Source organism: Coenobita brevimanus, chromosome 28 (assembly GCF_032717465.1).
Source record: "Coenobita brevimanus isolate Jiangsu-jjx chromosome 28, ASM3271746v2, whole genome shotgun sequence".
NCBI lineage: Eukaryota > Metazoa > Arthropoda > Malacostraca > Decapoda > Coenobitidae > Coenobita > Coenobita brevimanus.
The window spans coordinates 31,986,350-32,007,224 of NC_136981.1; positions in this window are offsets into that span (position 1 = coordinate 31,986,350).

Consider the following 20,875-nt stretch of genomic DNA (forward strand, 5'->3'; position numbering starts at 1 on the left):
ATCTCTGGTCATGTACTTATTGAAGGTGGGTGAGGGTAGTAAGGGGTCCATAGACCAGTATTCTTCCAAGTCATGCTTCTTGGAGTGTGGCATGAGAAGCATGAGGGCAAAGAACACATACAGCTCCTGCACTCCCAGCATGGACCACTGTTGCATCTTGGCTGCACCTGTACCACTTGTAGCACGTTGTGATTCATACCTGTTGGTCTCATCACATATGTGCTGCATGACTTCGTCATCTAGGAAGGCCAAAAGGTAGTCCACACACTCAGCATTTTCGTCCATAGTGAAGGCAGGCTGAACTCCTGAGGAGCTCTCATCAAACACTAAATGTTCAGGCACAAAATTGGACCCTTCCGTCCACGCGAAGGCGTCCAGGATTCCCTGTCATGGCGGTGTAGGGTGGGTGGTGGTGGTGGGTGGCTGTGAGGAAGATTTACCCCGTTCAAGGTCACTCGCACTGACCCTGGGTTGCCGTACAGCACTAGCAGCCCTTACCCTACTACCAACTCTACCTTTACAAGTCCGGGATTTACCTCTTCCTCTACGGCCTGCCTTCACTGTTGATGCTGGTGGTGACTCCGATGACGAAGACTCCGGAGATAATTCAGCAGATGAAGAGGAAGAAATAAGTGAAGTGGGGCTTGGGGAACAGGGAGGTGAATCAACTCGGGACTCATGGTGGGCTGGGTCATGCGGGGGCATTGTTCTGGGGCTAACACGCCGCCTTTTCACTCCCTTCCCAAATTCCTTGCCTTGCTGCACTAACGGTTCCTTTCCCTTGGAGCTAGGGATAACTTCCGACACCGAAGCACTTGTACTAGCACTTTCTGGCATGATTACCTCACCCGGCTCATCACACGATTCACCCGAATCGTCAAAATCACTATCCATCATCACCATGGACATTTCTGTTAGTTCACGTGCCACTGCAGAGTCACGAAGTCCTTTCCTGCTTCCCTCACGACTTTTTATGGGGGTAGAGGTCACGGGGCCCTTTGCAATGGGAGCAGAAGCGGCAGAAATGGCGGGGTGCGAGTGCGACATGGTTTGACCACAGCGGAGGACAAGGAACTAAATGCCGCGGCTTATCTGAGAAGGCAAGGGTTGACAATGACACTGAGGCTGACTGCTGCTAACTTACATGCTAATTTTTTATTGGTAGAAAATCTCGGCAGTACATAAAGAAATAGGTAGTTCCAGGTGAATGTAAATGTCACTTAGGCTTCTCCCTTCCTTTCTGATATATATTTTTATTACAGACATCAATTACAAGGCATAATTCAAAGGGGAAATTACCGTGGTAATGTAGCGAATGAATGCACATGAGGTGTTGTCAGGTGATAATTAGCCAATTCCTGGTGTATAACACTATTACTTACCTTATTTTTTTTTGGTATATATTATTTTGTATAAGTATAGGGCATAGGGCTTATTTCAATGGATGAAATCTGTGGAAAAATCCGGGGGAAATTTGCTTAGCGCAGGGCGGCGTGGGAGGTGAGAGGACAGGGTAATGGAGGGCAGGTAGGGAGGGGAGTCAGGAAGGGGGTAAAATCACTAAAATGCCAACAATGGATGGGAGTACAGATGAGATTTGGAGTGCTGACTAGTGTTGGACATTGGCAGTACTGATAGCTGATACAAGCCACCACTTGAGAGCCCGGGATAATTCAAAATAACACAGAATCACAAAAGTGACGCCCCGCGGTATGATCCATTGTGGCCGAGCGTCACGAAAGTGACGCCCCACGGTTAAGGGGTTAATGGAAATACAGTATACCTAACAAGAAGCGGTGATAAGACAGCAAATCCGTCCCCTGCAATCATTTTAGTGTTGACGTATAAACACAAGATGTCTTGTCAAAGATGTCACATATCAAATTTGGAGTGAATTGGGTGAAAATTGATGATTTTATGCCCATTTGAAATTTTAGGCCCGACCCACCTGACACTGACCCCCCTACCGCTAACTGGGGGGTGAACCCCCCTGATGTAATGAGGCAAGTTATAGGATGAAGATTTGAAAGGTGCACCTTTAGGTTTTGGTTTCATGTCAGTTTGACGAATTTGAAAGGAGCTATGGCAATTTTGATTTTTACTTTTTTTTTTTTTTTTTTTTTACAATTTTTCGGCCGATAGCTTAGGCCGTGGCCCAATTTGGTCCAAAATTTAATCAGGTGATCAGAAGGTCATAGCTCATCATTTCTTTAGTCAAAATCGCACCAGTAGTTTTCGTGTAAAATTGTTAACAAACAGACAGACAGACAGACAAACGGCAGGCAGACAAACACAGACAGACAGACAGACAGACAGACAGACAGACAACCAAGCAAGCAAACAAACAAACAAACAAACAGACAAACTGAGCCCCTCCGGGGCGGGGCCAGGTAATTATATTAAGGATTTATATATATATATTTTTTCATCATCCCTCATTGCGCTGGTCCATTTGGTTTTTTACTTCCTTCTATATCAAGACGATTGTTTTCAGTCTGGGAGAGCTATTTATTCATTTATTTATTGTTTATTTTTATTTATTGAAAGAGAATGGTTTGATACAGCCTTACTTAACCCTTTCGCTAAGAGTAGATTAGTTTCAGTGTATGTTGGAGGAGTAGACTAGTTTCAGTGTATGTTGTAGGAGTAGACTAGTTTCAGTGTATGTTGGAGGAGTAGACTAGTTTCAGTGTATGTTGTAGGAGTAGACTAGCTTCAGTGTCTGTTGTGGGAGTATACTTATTTCAGTGTTTGCTGGGTGTTTACTGGAGGAGTAGACTAGTTTCAGTATGCTGGGGTAGACACGTTTCAGTGTATGTTGCAGGAGTAGACTAGTTTCAGTAATGAATCGGGCCAGCTAAGGTGGAGGAAGCATTATGTGATTGGTCCGTGCGTGTGTAAGTGCTTGCATACGTGCGTCCGTCCGCAACACCTAAGTCTACTAATACCAAGTCGGATCACTTCCATCTAAAACGGGTCCAAGCTGGCGCAGGGTCAGCAAGATCATGTGTCAGAGACCAGGGTCATATGGGGTTGACTTAGTTTATCTTTAGTCTCATTTCAACCCACAGTGAATGCTATCATGATGCTGTATGGTGAGTCCGTCCACTAGGCCTGACGGAAGCATACTGAGTGATGTTTTGCGTTGACAGCTCAGGACCCAATTTCTCATGTTAATCTGTATCTAAGACTCAGTACTTTGAGTGGAGAGATGGAAGTTTTAGGCCAAGTTAGAGTAAAAAGGGGATGGTTCATAAATGGAATAAATTATGAACACTGCAAATTCCATCTCCTGTCGCTGTTACCTCTTGGCTGGCAGGGTTCTGCTATAGCTGAATAAAATAAAACACATCAGGCAGCTCAGCACATGTCCAGCTGAGAGCCGTTTCTGAACCGCGCTTCTCTTTCCTCACAACCAACGATTTATGTATAGACGCAGGAAGCTCCACAGAAAATCCTTGACCCATTCTGTGTAATATAAAAGCAAAGACAACAATTTGAGGTCAAAACACCTCTTGGTAATTTCAATTGATATGAAACTGAACCGGGCTCATCCTTGACACAGCTGCGACAGTGCTGATGAATTTCATCCAAATCTTCTTTCCAGTTTCGTCTGTGCTCCCCCCCCCTCACACACACACACACACACAAACAGGAACAGACACAACTACACACACACACACACACACACACACACACACACACACACAGGAATAGACACACACACTCACACTAACTCTCTCAACTCCCTCTGTCTCTAACTTCCCTCCTAACTTTGTACAGCAAAACACACACACATACATACACACACACACACACACACACACACACACACACACACACACACACACACACACACACACACACACACACACACACACACACACACACACACACACACACACACACACACACACGATAGTTTTCCCAGCATTCTCTCGGCTCGGCTTTATATTAGGTTTGTGTGTGTGTGTGTGTGTGTGTGTGTGTGTGTGTGTGTGTGTGTGTGTGTGTGTGTGTGTGTGTTGTTTTGGGTCAGTCAGGTGGGTTCGTGAATGGGCAACGATGGAGGTAGACTAAGGGATTGGTAGTAGTTCTTGTGTGGAAAGAGAAGGTTATTATAATGATGATGATGATGATGAGTAGTATGATGATGACAAAGATTTCATGGTAAACACACACACACACACACACACACACACACACACACACACACACACACACACACACACACAGTAGGACATGCACACAAACAAACACACCAATACAAGCCCGCGCACGGATATAGTCACACAAACAGACAGACAGAAAAACTACACACACACAAACACACACACACACACACACACACACACACACATATATGAGAGTTTTCCCAATATTTTCTCGGCCCGCCTTTGTATTAGATTTGTGTGTGTGTGTCTGTGTGTGTGTGTGCGTTGCCACCCTGGACCTAACTTGCTTGGGATTATTTCTGATCCGGTAACTATACTCTGTTCTCTTTGACTAGGCTTAAAATCCCCGTCTCTCCATCTTGAATGCTGAGCTGTGAGAAGGTAATAACACTAGAATATAATGCCAGTCACGAGGAAGTGCTATGAAGAGAATACAGAGTCATGTTGTTGTCTTACTCTCCCAGTGACATCGTTCGAGTATACTCATTTAAATCAAACTTGGCCTAAATTTACCATCTTTTCATCTTCAGTGCTGACCTGAAAGAAGGTAGCAGCACTAGAATATGATGCTAGTCACGAAGCAGTGCTGTGGAAAGGGGTGTAGAACTGTAGCACTGTCTTTTATCGTCAATAAGCTACATGAAATAAGCTGCAAAGGGACGAAAATCTCCACCAATTGAAGTAAACAAACTATAGGAGAGTTTTGTCTTGACTAATAAAAGTGCTATGCGGTACTGAGAATAATGACCATATAACATTCCTGTCTCCACCGTGAGGGGATTTGTCGTGTGTTGCGGGGACGGTTTAAACTTATCAGCACCTAGCCTGCGTCATCCATTCATATCCCATTCCCATTGCCATACCCACGCCCACACCAGCAGACTGAGCCGTCCCCACAATATAAAATACCTCCAGGTGAGTTTCTAGTGGACCACCCGGAATGTTTTCTCAACCTGTGAACAGGGGCGTAACGAAGGAGGGGAGGGCGGAGGAGGCGGCCCCCCCCCCCCTTGAGGGTCTTGAAATCGTATGGGGCTAAGAAAATAATAATAAATCTCTAAAAATAAATGAATGAACAAATAAATAAATATATAAATAAATAAAACGCTTTATACATACATACATATATATATATATATATATATATATATATATATATATATATATATATATATATATATATATATATACAGAGAGAGAGAGAGAGAGAGAGAGAGAGAGAGATGATGAGACTCCCAGATGCATTATTGTTCTTCTATTCGGATCATTAAAGAAGGGTCTTTTTTCGGCCAAAATCATTTTCTTGCTCTATTTTTCAGGTTCAGTGTAATGAGTTATCTAAATATTCCAATACGTACCTTCATAGGCCTCAGGAAGCCACTAAAAGCACATAATTTTCAAAAAATTTCTTGGGGGTGCTCACAGCGGCCCCCCAGATCCCCCAGCTGCAGAGGCACGCTTCGCACACTTCCCACCACCTTTTCAAGAATCCATAGACATCTTTTTCTCCCTCTCCCCTTGTGAACTTTCTGGCTACGCCCCTGCCTGTGAACGATTTAAGTCATCTTAGGAGAGACTTCTAGTGAAAGGATGAATGAAGACCGTAGTAGTAGTAGTAGTAGTAGACCTGTCTCGGGCGGGTATGTGGTCAAGAGTAGCCTTGGCCAGCGGCTTCAATAAACGATTTTTTTTTTTTATCGCTGTAATACTCTTTGATATATGATATGAATAAAAAAAAAAGTAGCATATGAATAGTAAGAACGGCCACTGGCGTGTTGGATGCCGGTGGGTTGTATTATGAAGGTTAGGGTTAAGCTTCACATTACAGCTCCAAATGGTGAACTGTATTAGGAAGGCTGGTGTTGATCTTCACACTTTAATTCCCAAATGAATGAAGGTGATTTTAGTAGAAAAAGTAGTAGTTGTAGTGGTAGTAGAGGCAGTAGTAGTAGTAGTAAGTAGGTTGTCGTTGTTGTTATTGGAGTAGTAATAGTAGTAGTAGTAGTAGTAGGAGGAGTAGTAGTAGCAGTAGTAGTAGTAGTACCGGTAGTAGTAGTACCGGTAGTAGTAGTAGCAGCAGCAGCAGCAGCAGCAGCAGCAGCAGCAGTAGCAACCCCATGCTCATCTGAAGGTAAACTCATTAGACTGTGGGTCAAAGTTACCCTTTTTTATCTGGTCAACCTTTCTTCTCTTGAAGAAGTTGAGGGGATAGGGCGGGGACTGAGAGACGTTTGTGTAACTGGGCAGCTCCCCCGCCCAGTCATATCAGTGCCACCACGTGAAGGCGTCCCCCTCCAGCACCACATGACCATTCTGTGGAAGTTAAAGAAAGAGGATATTAGAGAATAGGAAGGGGGAAAGCCTCATAAATTAACGAAAAATGGTTCTGGCTGAGTTCCCAGACTTGTGGAATGGTGGTTGGTCAGTGAGGATGCCAGTCTTGGGGTAACTGGGGATTTGAGACATGATGTGAGCTTTATATAGTAAGCATTGTGTTGCTGTTGGCTATGAAGAGTTCCTTGTACATTGTCACAGAATATGTTGTTTTATTTCTCTCTCTCTCTCTCTCTCTCTCTCTCTCTCTCTCTCTCTCCCACACACACACACACACACACACACACACACACACACACGCTTGCCAACTAGTGGACGGGAGTTCGCGCCTCGCTCAGGTTGCGAAAAGTCTCACTGACGAAGTGGGTGGTTACTGTCCCCCTGGAGCAAGGGGACGGGTGTGTGCGTGTGTGAAGGTCACAGCCTTGCCCTTAGATCGGACTATATGAGCTCTCAGCTCCCTTCCGGGAGGGTAAAAAGCTGACAATCACGACCATCAAGTGATCCTGACCGACCCGGTGAATTACACACACACACACACACAACCATACCTTTTCCAGCGACATCTTCGGGTTCCTAGTGGACAGACTCTTAGAAATTTGTATATAGATAGATAGATAGACAGATAGACAGATAGATAGACAGATAAACTAACTTAAGTGGGAACAGAGAAAATGCAGCATTAATCAATAGGCTACATTGGCAGCTCTCGTTGAATTTTTTTTTTCCTGGACGTACTGAAATCCAAATGTATAGTGAAAGAAAATATCTCCTCAGTTCTCTAGTGGGGCGCTATTTATGAACTACCTTGCACAGTTGCCTGCAAAAGTTTCGCTCCTCGTTCTTTCCATTTGTAGCTCATAACATTATACTAATTATGTACAGCTTGTAAAGCATAATTGTTTTAATTATTCAGACAGTTTATCATGACTACAAGCAATTGTACCCAAACTAATGTGACGTTATCAGTTGCTAAAAATTTAAGAGGAACGAAACTTTTGCAGGAGACTGTATTTGCTGTCAGGAATATCACTTCGGTTTGTTGTCGAACGATTATAAAACTTCTAAAAGGAGGTTGGGTTCCGAAGCTGACAACACTGGTTTTCGGAAGTCATTGTTCACTGTCTCGTTTTTTGTCGTTATGGAGTGGATCAAGATTTATGTACACAACTGAAAAGTCAAAGACAAAAGTCGTGTCGCTGTTTTGTCCGAATTAAGTGTAATGCACGAAACATTATGTGAGTTCCACCATAGTTACATATTCGTGGTTGGCCAGCCTGACTTCCTCAAGCTTCATATCCGCTGGTGATGGGATGGCAGTATAAATGAACCCAGGCTATTGCAAAGTCTTAACATTGATTCTTGATAACTGCTGCGTCCGAGACACGATATGTAAGCCATTTTCCGATAGGCTATGATCGCCTTTCATCGTACATCTTTCCACAAAACGTCAAGCAGACCTAGTAAATACCTTGATATGGAAAGGGTAAGCAACATCCATCGAACTATTTGGGGGATGGAAAGAGGGAAGATCTACCTTAATTTCGGGGGGTAGAATCTCGAACATACAGTGCAAACAATCGATGTAAGCAGAACGATAGAAAGATGGAGTTGGTGATTTCGGGAGGAAGGCACAATGGAGAACCATCATCGTTCAGGTGTCCCTGTGTTACAACACCACTACAGGATAAAAAAAAATAAATAAATAAATAATCACAGCTATGAAAGGCAGCACCTGCAATCAGTGCTTACACCGTATAAGACGAACTGTACCTAGAATGACGCACACGAACAGTTGTGGGTAGACATCGGTCTTCTCAGTTATGTGTTTGAACTCCAGCCTGTGGGATCATTTGGCCACTCGTAACAATACATTCTATTACCAGTAAAACGCCCTTGTCGGCGAGGTTCGAGCGAGGCCATTGAAATCCGAAAGCACTGAAATGTCGCCATACACCCAGAGGATGATTAGAGTATAATGATGGCTATCTACCTACAAAGTTTCATGCCTTTACAACAATCTGTCTAGCTTGTTGCATTCTTTTGAAGATTTTCGACATGCTGCACTTGGCGAGCGTCACTTGCCACGTGCACCGCCGGGGTGTGATGAAACCTGTCAAAAACAAATCATATGGTGCAAATGACGCAGTGATGGGCCATAAGCTTCTCAAAAGCGTTGCGGTCGGGCCGGGTCGGACCGCTCTTATGTGAGGAAATGCCACTTCTTGACGAGAGACTCGTGAGGGCTTCGCCCTCGCTCGTAGTCATTATACTGTAACTCTTTTCTCATATGTAGAATAGTTTGGACAACTTTGACAATACTGACAAAAAATTACAATCACAGCTCCTAATTATCAAATTAATAAGCTAACTTAGACGTTAAATTAATGGAGAACTCATTTCCGGACAGCTCGTTGGCTGTTTGAATTGCAGTGTTGCTGACATGACAATAAAAACGAGAACAGATTGGAATCACTTCATATATATCAAATAAAAGTAGTAGTCGGGAAAACACAGTATACAGATTTGTGTCTCTTAGTTACAAAACATATGCTCGAATCCACAGGCTCATCACCTGGAACAAATGGCAACTCATGTCGGTGCTGCCAACCGTTCATATGAAACAACCACAGCGCACCAAAACTTGAGTCTTTCAGTAGATGTTTTCACCAACTTTTACCACACGATTTTTGTTTTTGATTGTACACTGCTAAATCGCTCTAACAATGAACTCGGTGCAAGAAGTTCCTCTCCTCCTGCCAAAGTCTGCAAGAGCGTTGACCCCCTTGTGAAGTGGAGGGGGAAGTTACTGTTCCTTGACCCAAACTGTAAACTCGGTGCAAGAAGTTCCTCTCCTCCTCCTCCTCTTCCAAAGAGTCACCAAGAACGTTGACCCTTGTGAAGTGGAGAGGGAAGTTCCTGCTTCTTGTCTCGTATCGAGGGTAAACACTGAGTGTGTGAAAGTGCAGTGAACTGAGAATTTATTTGTAAAGGCGGGGGTGGGTTATTGAACTTTGCCAAGAGCAGTATCCGGGTCTGTGCTGTGGATGTGTGTGTTTGATATCGTGTGACACCACCACATATTACACCACTATCATGCTTGAAACTACTACACCGACACATATCACCACCACCACCATCACCATCACCACCATCACCATCACCATCACCACCATCATTATACAGGTACATAAAACAATCATGAATGACATTATCACCATCATCACATCAACTCATGACACCCTTCTTCACCACCACATATGACACCACCACCACACATATCACCGATACCAGTACCACACATGGCACCAATACCACAACGCATAGTATCATCACCACCACCACCACCACACATAACACACCATCACATAGGACACCATCACCAGCACCACACTTAGCACCACAAATAACGCCACACGACACCACCACATACACCACCACTACCATCACAAACACCTTTCCACCGACGTCCGTAATGAGCGAACTGACCATAAGGAGCGATAAAATAAGGCAAACGTAAGGCGACCAGGTCCAGCGCCACTCCTTCGTCTATAAACTGCTATTTCCATGATCGTATTTCCTGCTGGAGGACATCTTAGTGACTACGACCAGGCCACGACACGCAACTTACGACATCGTGGTAATTTTGTGATAAGGCAGAGGCGTGTGTGATTTTCGGTGGGGGCACTTCTTCCTGAGAGAGAGAGAGAGAGAGAGAGAGGGGGGGGGGGCAAGAAGGGAGGGAGGGAGGGAACAGAGGGAGTGTGAACCAAGAAATTCGTATCCAAGGTCGTGAGTTCAACTCTTACTCGAAAGCATTACCTTTGGGGGATGCGGTGGCTCAGTTGGTAGAGAGGTGGCCTGCGGTCCTACCGGACCCAGGTTCAAATCCCCGCTGGGGCAGGGAACAGCTTAAGGATTTGAATTTCATAAAGTCAGACTTTACTAATCTACAAGAAGACCCGCCGGCATGTCGTAAAAATACCCCCGCTAATACCAATACGTCAGTCCAGTATGAGAGAGCCCTAGCATGTATTCAATATGGACGGTGGGTGTTAGCACCGAAGTGGTGACATGTGGATATGTATGGTATGTAGGAGGACTACTGGGCCTTGAGAGCAGGTTGTGAAGCCTATGCCCAGACTCAGACACATTAAAAAAAAAAAATGACTCCCTAAGACATCTTCCTAAGCGATTTATTCTCGCCTAGTGCTCTTTTCCCTCTTTTTCCTGAGATTCAAACAACACTTGGTGAGGAAGAAAGGTAGGGAGGGAGTGTCAATAGGCCAAAATTCTCGAACACCCTAACACCTGTTTCTCAGCGATTTACTCTTGTCTTTTATCCTTGCCTTACCCTTCCTTCAGATTTATATGGGATTTTATGATAAGGGTGAATGTGAAAGAAGGGGATTGTATTTCCGTGGCCACAGGAGGTTCCCTAACACATTCTCTTAAGGGATTTATTATTGTCTTTTACTCCCTGGCCTACTTTTTCCTGATATTAGTGTGAAAGCTGGTGAGGAAATTTAGTGTGTGAGAGAAGGAGGGCAGAGTGAAACTGTGTGTGTGTGTGTGTGTGTGTGTGTGTGTGTGTGTGTGTGTGTGTGTGTGTGTGTGTGAAAGAAAACATAAACCTTTTCCATATTTTGCAGCTTCATGTTCATGCGCAAGGATGTTAAGAGAGAGACAGACTAATGGAATAACTTGGTAAAAAAGATGGTGGGGAAGACGACACCATTCATCTTAACTTGGCCCAGATAATCGCTACCTTTTGCAGCTTATTTCACGTAACTCAAAGGCCGAAGAAAACAGTGCCACGGTTCTACGTCCTGTCTATGGGGATTATTCGTGACTAGCATGGTACTGTTAATTCGTTCTTTTAACTCGGCATTCAAGAGGGAGAGATGGCAGTTTGAGGCCAAGTTAGAGAGGAAAGAGTTTAGTCAGTATAATAAGCTGGTCGTGATCTTTAGTCTTTACATGCTAAACTCGTCTTAAGGATTCTCACCGCTATAAATTAACATATTCCCACCGCCGCGCCCTTTATACTGTGTCCCACGAGACTTTTCTTTTTTCCTAGAGAGATTTAAGGACGTTCATCTAGGCTGTTTTCGTATCAGTATTGCTGCGCCAACATGGGCCCAGCTCTCAACAGCAACAGAGCTACAAACAGTGATGATCTTTTGGGTGAATATGGTGTCCCTCATAAAGAACCCATATCATCAGTGTTAGTAGTTCCGACACGGTGGAACATTAGATCCACGTTGACTTTGCATTTTTTACTCAAAATAATCCCTAAAATAACCTCCTGAAGCTTATAGATAGATAGATAGATAGATGGATAGATAGACAGACAGATAAATAGATAGATAGTTAGATAGATACAAAGATAGATGTGTACATAGATAGATAGATAGATATGAAATAATATTCAGTTTGGCTGCATGATGGTATATTTTTATCGTAGCCCATATGCGGCTTCCCATCCAGCTGAATAATCCTACTTATTGAATTGCAATGGCCATAGAGATATAGAAATATTTTAAAATAAAAATTACATGCAGTGATGTCCATTGCATGGCGATATATTGAGAGAATGTGGCAGCGGGAGTCCCCCCTGCAATTGAATGGTTCATCTTACTGCTTTATCATGTTGTACTCTTTTTTACTCTAATTTGATCCATATATCCCATCTCTCCGTCTTGAATACTGAGCTGTAGCAAGAGATTAACGCTAGAATATAATGCTAGTCACGAAGAAGTACTATGGAAGGGATATAGAGCCAAACTAATAGCTTATTTTGTCACTCAGCCACGCGAAACAAGCTGCAAAAGGACAACAATCTGGGCCGGGTTAAGGTGAAACGAGTGTAGTAAAATACATGGGTTCTATTTACTACGTCTCGTCTCCTTTATTAACCCCCTCCTGACTTAACATTGCATTATATTCTTTCTTTCTCCGTACGGTATTAGTGAACACAGGGAAGATCTGTGGCACTGAAGGGATTATGGAAGGCTGTATCTAACCCCCTCAGTACGATATGTCTCTCCCAAGCTGAATATTAACACCTCGGAATTAAAGAAGAAAATCGTAGACGTGAATAGCAAGCGCTTTTCCTCTTCTCACCAATTCCCTTTTCCTAATTCCCTTTTTCCTACATAATGTGTACTTCAACTGTGTTCCTCTCTCCCCTCCTTTTTACTCTTTTTCCGCCCTTCTCTCTCTTTTGTTAATCTCTGTCACGTCGCTCTTTTAGTTTTCATGCGTCATTCTTTTAACTCGTGCCACTCACTGGATTTCTTGATTAAATATTCTTTCTTCTCATTTCGTTCTTTCCCCTATTCTTTCTTGGTAACATAATTGCTCTCTCTCTCTCTCTCTCTCTCTCTCTCTCATCCATTTCCTCCTCCCACTCACTGTTATCCTTCCCCTCGCATTATTATTATATAGGAAAAATAAAGACAAGTGTATATCATTACTGTACATGAAAAATAAAGCAAAATTTACATCATTATTATATGGGAAAAATAAACTATACCTGTAATATGATGTATAGAATTTTTTATTTGTTTTTCCTTCTTATTTTCGTCATCATCATCATCATCCGAACCTCCTTTCCCACCCAAGGGCAGGGTGAGGAATAGGAATGTCCAGACAGCCCTAATTTGCCCAGTCCAATGGGCCACGCTTCCATTCACTCATCATTCAAGCCCCCGGAATCCTGGCACTATCGGATACGCCAAAAACATTCACCACGTTCTTTAGCTTCACATAAACGTATCCAAAATATAGATAAATAGATAGATAGATAAACAGATAGATAAACAGACAGATAGATAAACAGATAGACAAACAAAAAGGCACAGTGAGATAAAGACAGAGAGATAGATAGATAGATAAACAGATAGACAAACAAAAAGGCACAGTGAGATAAAGACAGATAGATAGATAGATAGATAAACAGATAGACAAACAGAAGGACACGGTGAGACAGATAGACAGACATATAGAGAAATAGATAGATTGTTGCACAGATAGATTACTCTGGAACTATCTTCCTCGGTGTGTATTTCCTCCTGCCTATGACCTCCAGTCTTTTCAACTCAGTGTCCAGGCATCTCGGAATGAACGGATCTTGAATCTGGCTCTGTTAGCATTTTCTTGTTTCTTAGCGGGGACAGTCATGCCGGCTTCTAGTCTTTGGTTCCTTCTTCCTTATATGAAAAAAGATAAATTGGTAGAAAGATAAATAGATAGATGGATAGAAAAATAGATAGATAGATAGATAGATAAAAATTCAAAACAGTCGATAAAAGCAAGATCAGACCAAATGAAGAGTACAGGCTGGTCCATATATAGCGCTGGACTGGAAATTCATCTGGCGGTGTCTTGCATGTTGGAGGGACGGCTCAGTCTGCTGGTGAGGGCGTGGGTGTGGCGGTGGGAAACGAGGACATGATGCAGGATAGACACCGATAACGCTGCCTGAGCCGTCCCCGCAACACACGAGAGATCCCCCCCGACGGAGAGGATGGGAATTGCTGTATAAGGACCACCTGTATTTTCGGAACACCTCTCTAAGCTCCCTAACACCTTTCCCTAAGTGGCTTATTTTGTTTGTTTCACCTTACTGTCCTCGTCTGTGTTACATAAATCCTTACAACGTCGCCATATCCTGCATACATAACGTAGAAAGGGATATAAACCAGCCATATCCAAAAATAAATCGCTAAGGAGGAGGTGCTAGGGGGCTTCCTTAACCGACGAGAATACGGGCCTACTTCTCATAGCCAAAAATTCGCTCACTAAGGGTTATACCAGCAGGACTCAGGCAAAGGGTCGGTGAGTCTACTTGTTCCTGCATAATCCACCCATCCTGGTTCTTTCTTTGCCCTCTTTCCTTCATTAATTGTCCAGGATAAATTCTCTGGCCAATATGTCGTTTATAAATTGTTTCCCTTCCTTAATTTTTTCCTCTTCCAGTTTGCCTTCTCCTTCGTCTTCTACGTCTGTGTGTGTGTGAGTGTGTGTGTGTGTTTCTGCATGATATATCGAACAAGCTCCATTTGTCCATTATTCTGCTTTATTTCTGCCGCATATATCTTATTTTACACTTGGCATGTTCCTTCACTGGTCTGTTTTTCTGAATGATTTATCCTTTCTTGCATGACTCCATTTTTTCTCCTTCCTTTACAGCAGTAGTAGTAGTAGTTGTAATAGTAATAGTAGTAGTAGCGGAAATATTAGTAGAAGTGGTAGTAGTTGTTGTTGAAGTAGAAGTTGCAGTGCTGGCTTATCAGAACGTGAACCCAGTGGACTGCAGGCTGAAGTTACTCGTCTCCTGCAATCCACCATCCTCTTTTGGGGGGACAGGGAGAGAGCTGAGGAATATTTGTACAACCGAGCAGTGGATCCACCCAATCCCATCAGTGCTACCACGTGAAGGCGTCCCTCTCCAGCCCTTCCCTTCCCTTCTGTATAACTTAATGTCTTTTTTCATCTCCTTCCATCCTCCACATATCTATATTTGCTTTCTTTCTCTTGCCATTATTTCTTCCCCCTTCCCTGCACACACTTCGCCTCCATTACCTCCTCCTACTCTCTCTTTTCCTTCCTTTCTTTCACTATTTTTGCTCCTGATTTTCTCTTTCATGGGAGTGTTTTTCCTCTCTGAGTCTCTCTCTCTCCCTCTCTCTCTCTTTCTCTCCTTATTATGACTCCTTATATGTAATATATATATATATATATATATGTATATATATAGATAGATAGATAGATATATCTATATATATATAGATATAGATATATAGATATAGATATATAGATATATATACAGTATGTATATATATATAGATAGATAGATAGATAGATATATATATATATATATATATATATATATATATATATATATATATATATATATATATATATATATATATAGATATATATATATATATATATATATATATATATATAGATATATATATATAGATAGAGATATATATATATATATATATATATATATATATATATATATATATATATATATATATATATCCAAGTATCTCAAAATAAATGCATCTTAACTTGATATTCCTGGTATTCTTTCTTAGGCCAGAGACAACTTTTGCAAGCTTTCAGCCTTCATTTCGTTCTTTCTGCATGAGAAAGAGAGAGAGAGAGAGAGAGAGAGAGAGAGAGAGAGAGAGAGAGAGACGAAATAAGAAACGTAAACACGCGTTGCAAGGTCACAGGGGTGGAAGAGAAGGAGGGAGGAAAAAGTGGATGGAAGGAGAAGGATGGAAGGGAGATGGAAGGAAAGATAGACGGAAGGAAAGATGAAGAGGAAAGGAAGAAGAGTAGGAGGGACGAGGGAAGAGTAAGGGGAAAGGAAGGCTTGAGGGCATAAGAGGAAATGAAGGAAGGAGAGACAGAGAGAAAAGAAGTTAGGGAGTGAAGATGAGGAAAAGGTAGATGGAAGAGAGGCGAAAGAAGGGAAACACGAAGGAGATGAAAAAGAAGGAAAGAAAAGGAGGAAGACAGGAAGGGTAGGAGGAGAGAGAGAAAGAAGAAAGGGAAGAAAAGGAAGGAACGAACGGATGGAATTGGGAAGGGGATGGGAAAGGATTGAGGGAAGGAGAGGAAAGGAAAGGTAAGGGAGAGAGACGAACAGAAGGATGGAAGGAAAGCAAAGAAAAGAAGGAGACTGGGAGAGAGGGAGGGAAGGAAGGGGAAGGAAGGAGGGAGGGTAGGAGAAGAAAGGAAGAAGGGAGGGAAAGAGAAGAAAAGACGGAAGGAGGGAGGGAAGGGGAGAGAAGGAGGGGAGAGAGGATAAGAAAGGATGAAGGAGGAAGGGAGAGACGGTGTTAAGACGAAAGAGAGATGGAAGGAGGGAGGAAGTGAAGGAGAGAAGGAGAGAAAAAGGGAAGTAATGATAAAAGAGGATTATGTGGAAAAGAGAAGGGCGAGGAAACGAGAGTGAGAAAGAGAAAGCAGTAAGGACGAAGAACTGAGAGAGAGAGAGAGAGAGAGAGAGAGAGAGAGAGAGAGAGAGAGAGAGAGAGAGAGAGAGAGAGAGAGAGAGAGAGAGAGAGAAATGATGGTGATAGTTCAGCCTACGTTCTGTTAACACCCTTGCTCACTTTCCCATGCATAGTGTCTGCAGTGTGGTGGTTGTGGTGGTGGTGGTAGTAGTAGTAGTAGTGGTGGTGGTGGTGCTGGCGGTAGTGATTGTGCCTGGGGTGGTGGCAGTAGTAGTAATGGTGGTTGGGATAGTGGTAGTGGTGGTTGGGGTGTTGGTAATAGAAGTGGTGGTTGTGGTGGTGGTAGCTGTGATGGTAATGATAGTGGTGACAGAGGTAACGATGGTAATGTTGGTAATTGTGATGGTGGAGGTAGTGGTGGTAATGTTGGTAATTGTGGTAGAGGTTTTAGCTGGTTGGTTCCTGTTTCGTTGGTGGTAGTTGTGGTTAAGTATGATATCCGTGTTGATGGATTTGGTAATTGGGGTAAAGTGGATTGTGGTAGAGAATGGTTGTAGTTTTGACGGTGGTGAGAATTCTGGTTGTTGTGGTGGCAGTAGAATGGTGGTAGTGGTGGTAATGGTGGTAGCTGTGGTAGTGGTGAGAATCGTGGTAGTGGTGGTAATGGTGGTAGCTGTGGTAGTGGTGAGAATCGTGGTAGTGGTGGTAATGTGGTAGCTGTGGCAGTGTGAGAATCGTGGTAGTGGTGGTAATGGTGGCAGCTGTGGTAGTGGTGAGAATCGTTGTAGTTGTGGTGGTGGTGAGAATAATATTGGTGGTGAGGACTGTGGTAGTTGTGGTAGTGGTGAGAATGGCTGTAACTATGGTAGCAGTCAGAATAATGGTGGTGGTAGCGATGGTAGTAGTTGTAGTGATGGAGAGAATTTTGGTAGTTTTGGTAGATGTTACAATGGTGGTGGTGACGACAGTGGTGGTAGATGCGGTACAAGGGGTTAGATTAGATGGAGAGAGAGTGTAGGTGTATTGTGGTGAATGACTGCACCTATACCACCAGTGGAGGGTGTGGGCCGCTGCAAGTAGAATGGTGCGTCGTCAAGAAGAGTAAAGGGAACTCTCTCTCCCTCTCTCTCTCTCTCTCTCTCTCTCACACACACACACACACACACACACACACACACACACACACACCTTCCCGCTCTGATGCATTCTTTTACTTTAAGTGGGGCGAGTTACAGTCACTTCTTAGGGTTACGGGGTTTTACTGTACTGTGTTGTATGAAGACTTGACAGTGTAACGTAACGTAACGTAACGTAAAAGCGTAACGTAGCGTGACGGTGAACCACCTAGCTATTCTACTTCAGCCCTTCTCTCCTTCTCTGCCTCTCTGCTACAGTTTCCCAGCCTATATATACCGACCAGTGCACAGGTGTGTCTTTGCCTGGCACCTTTCCACAGGTAGTTTTTCATGACGTCAGATAACTGGCTCAGGTTGGTTATACTGCATGCTCATGACATACCTGTATTGTCTGGCTTAAAGAGTTTGTGATGCATCGACATTCTTGAGCTGGAATATGTGCTCGACCTTCCTTGTACATACATCAGCCATGACTTACTGTGTGTTACTCATATCAGTACTTAGATATTACTAGCTATAACTATTACATATTTTCATAACATATTAATGCCTACAATGGTAGTTCTGGTTGTAGTAAGATTGTTGGTAGTTATAATAGTGGTGAGAATTTTAGTAGCTATGGTAATGGTGAGAATGATGGTAGTAATAGTAATGGTGCTACAGTAGTTATGATAGTGGTGAGAATGATGGAAGTGGTGGCAATGGTGGTAGTTATGGTAGTGGTCAGAAATATGATGGTTAGATATTGTCATGCTAGGGAGAGCTGTGGTAGTTGTGGTGGTGGTGTTGGTTGTGGTGAGATATATAGTAGTTATGGCAGTGATGAGAATAATGGTAATGGTCGCAGTGGTGGTAGTTATGGTAGGGGTTAGAATTGTGATGGATAGAGATTGTGGTGCTAGAGGGAACTGTGGTTGTCGTGGTGAGACCTGTGATAGTTATGGTAGTGGTGAGAATTATGGTAGTTGTGGTAGTGGTGATAATGGTAATAGGTGCAGTGGGTACATGGTTGTGTAGTAGATTCAGACAATTACCCTTTCTAAGTAGGTGATAGGTGGGGGTGTCCATCATCCACTCACTTGATATTGTGCTGCCTGCTTCTTCCTTCATGTCTGTTATTCAGTTTGCGTCTTATCTTCTCTCCACCTATTTCTCCCACCCTTTCGGCCACTATTCAGTACTCTTCTTTCGCCTTCAGGCGGCTTGACACTGAGTGACAAACCAAATGGTTTCGTGTAATTCAGGAAACCATTTAAACGCTGATTGGTAACCATATGGCCAAAATAACGGGATGGCCTGAGAGCCTACCATGATGACCCTGTTAACTAAGTGGAGAGTCGAAAATTCTGCGTCCAACCAGCAACAAAACTTCCACGCTAATCCCCACGCCTCGCTATGGCGAGGCTCTGGTAGCCGCATAAAAACAAAAGTTCACTGCACAGGACAGCCATGAAGGTGCAGTGGCTTGCCTGAGGTTGATGGGTTTGTTCGATTAAACAAACTGGGGTAGAACTACAACAACCCTCTATATTTGATGATAACGAAATCTCTCTCTCTCTTTCTCCCTCCCTCCCTCTCTCTCTCTCCGCAGCAAAATCACTTACGAAGTTTTGTGTGTGTGTGTGTGTGTGTGTGTGTGTGTGTGTGTGTGTGTGTTGTGCTTCCTATTCATTACCAGTCCGTTGGAGGTCCACTTCAGGACTGACATTGACCTTTTTTGGGGGGGAGGAAGGGAGAGGGAGGCATTTCACTTCATTAAAAAAAAAAAAAAGTTTTAAAAAATTTCAATCTGTAAATGTTCCATGTCCTAGCCTGAGCTCGAACTCTCGTCTTGTAAGACAGAAATCACTTCTTAAACAGCCATGCAAAGTAGTTTGATATTTAAAACGATAACCTACTAAGGATTATAATGGTGCAGTATGTAAAACTGATCACCTAGTTTATTTTACCAAGTCTCCTCTTATTAATATCCGTACCCAGTAAGTGGTACACTTAGGAGATATTGCATTTGTACTATAAAAGGTGTGTGTGTGTGTGTGTGTGTGTGTGTGTGTGCAAAATTGCTTAGTGATATTTATATCGGAGCTTAAGGGTTAGTGATATATAAATGGGTTCCTGAAGGACAAGGCTCATTAACTTTCAACCTTCACCTGTACAGCCAAAGTTAATATATGGCTGAAAACCGGTTGTATTGCTATGATCCAATTAAAGCCTTAAAATTTAGTGAAAGTATGTTCAAGACCGTATACTGAAAATGTTCCCCTATTATTGAATGGCCTTCAGGCAAACAAAGAGAGATGGTTCATACCCTGGCTGTACAAGACACAAATACAGTGCAAAGAACTATAAAGGCCTCTTGTGCGTTCTCCCTCGAACACCAACCCTCACTCACACCCTCCCTTGTCTCTGTAAGTCCCTCACACTCCCCGTCACATTTCTCTCACACTGTCTTCAAGGTGTGCGTTCCCTTCCTCTGATGCTGATATACTGTAGGTTTGACTCGTAATCAGTTAATGTGTATTTTGGTTACTCTTGCTACCTAGAGACCATTGTATCTAATTTTGGGAGATAGTTCTTGCCATGAGGGGATATGGCTAATGGTGGTGATGGTGATGATAGTGATGATCATGACAGTAATCCTGCCGATGATAGTAAAGTTGATGGTGGTGATGATGGTGATGGTGACAGTAATGGAGAATATGATGATGGTAGTGATGATAATAATGATGGTGATGGTGATGATAATTATGGTAATGATGATGACAATAACAATAGCGTTGGTTAGGGCGAACGTCATGATAGTAATGATGAGTTGACAGAAATAATGATCATAATGTGAGAGAGAGAGAGAGAGAGAGAGAGAGAGAGAGAGCAATGACCTGGAGGATGAGATAGAGATTACAGAAAAAGTAGATTAAGGGCAAAAACGTAGGCAGAAAAAATATGAAGCAAAAGAGAAAAAAAATGAAATGCTGGAAAAAATAAAGAAGAAATCCTTGGAGTGGATAAATGAGACAAAAAGAGGATGAAAGAGGAGCAGAAAGGAATTAAAAAAAAAAGGAAAAGAGAAATAACAGAATAAGAGAAAAAAATGGTAAAATATATGGAACGCGGAAGAGAGAAAAGATGCAGGAAAAGATGTTAAAGATAAAAATTTAGAGATGAGATGACTAAGAAGGAGCAATTGAAAGGAAAAATGAAAGGAGAAAGGTAATGAAATCATGGAATTAAAATATAGGGGATGGAA